This window comes from Dendronephthya gigantea, unplaced genomic scaffold (assembly GCF_004324835.1).
Source record: "Dendronephthya gigantea isolate DGI-Jeju-01 unplaced genomic scaffold, DenGig_1.0 000060F, whole genome shotgun sequence".
Lineage (NCBI taxonomy): Eukaryota > Metazoa > Cnidaria > Anthozoa > Malacalcyonacea > Nephtheidae > Dendronephthya > Dendronephthya gigantea.
Genome location: NW_021163070.1, coordinates 1262979 through 1264363, shown reverse-complemented (window position 1 = coordinate 1264363; position 1385 = coordinate 1262979).

Genomic DNA, 1385 nt, shown 5'->3' with positions numbered 1-1385 from the left:
ATCTTATTCAATTGCCATTTCACTTTTCTTTTCCGTTAGCATGACTATTTTCAGCACTCAAAAGAAGGCACAAAGGCGTGAAAGTAGGAATTTTACGCATGATGCATTCTAATGAAGTGTGTAAACCCTCTGGGACCTTGAATCCTATAAAATAGGAGGCATTCTCACTGCATTCTTGACAAATTTGATCAATCGCTCAGGAAGATAGCAGTAACGGCCCACCCGCCCATCCGTGTTCGTTTGGAATTCGGGGAAAGGCAGATCTAGAACAGGTTGTCACTTGTACAAGAGCGCTCGATCAATTTCCACCTATACTTTAACAAGTGAGTGCAACTGAGAGTGCTGTGAAATGAGATACTAACCTAGGTGTATGTAAACCATACATTTCCTTGTAACCGGCTGCGGAAAAGAGGCTGTCTGTCATGCTAATAATGTCATCTTTGAAGTCTGCTAATTCAATGTTTAAATCTTCGAGCTTCCCCTCAGCATTTTCACAAGCAGGAAAAAACAGATCTTGCGCTGCTTGAATTTGTACTCTTTTCCGTCATTAGAATGTTTCCATCTATGTTTCGACATTTTTTTGGGCTGGGACACAATTTATTTCTCTTTACCAGGTTTGGGTGATGTTCTGGTGCTCTTTTCCTCTTGAATAATTTCCTTTAATCTTTTCATCTTAGATGCTCTATCATTCCCACCAACCATGCTTGCTGACATCTTGTCCACAACAGAATGCGCGAAGTTTTGCTTGATCGCCCCTTGCATGTAAGCCCAGCTCTTGAAGATCATCGCTCGTCATTAATGATACTGCACCACCTTATAAGTAAAAAATAGAGGTCATATTGGTGTTATCCCCGAACCGGTGCGGAGCACTAATGGGCAACTTGCGCTTTAGGCTAAAGATACCACTGATACCTTTACTAAACTACTAGCCATTTTTTGTCGTAAACAACACTGGAAGTGTTGAAAAATTGGTAATTTTTTTAAATAATTTTCTGAATTTTCGCTGCGACTATGTGGGATGCAAGTTGCCTGATACCGGTTTTTGGTTTGAATCACGAATTTATTATTTCATCGGCTTTTCCAATTTACGAACTTCTAAAAAGTAAAAATTATCATGAAAATGAAAAGATTTCTCAGGTTACGCCAAGAAGAAAATGACACTTGACTTGAAGCTTCTTTTGTATTCATTTCAGCTATAATGGCGTTGACATTATAACATTGTTGATAGTCGCATTATATTTTGTAATAACTCCTTTGTTTGGTGTTTTGCATTCACCAAATACAGTTCAAAATTTAGTTCACAACAATCTAAAGAATAAAGGTAAAATAAATTAATTTTGAGCGGTACTACGAAAAGATTTCAGGTTTTGAGCGTCAAAATACCG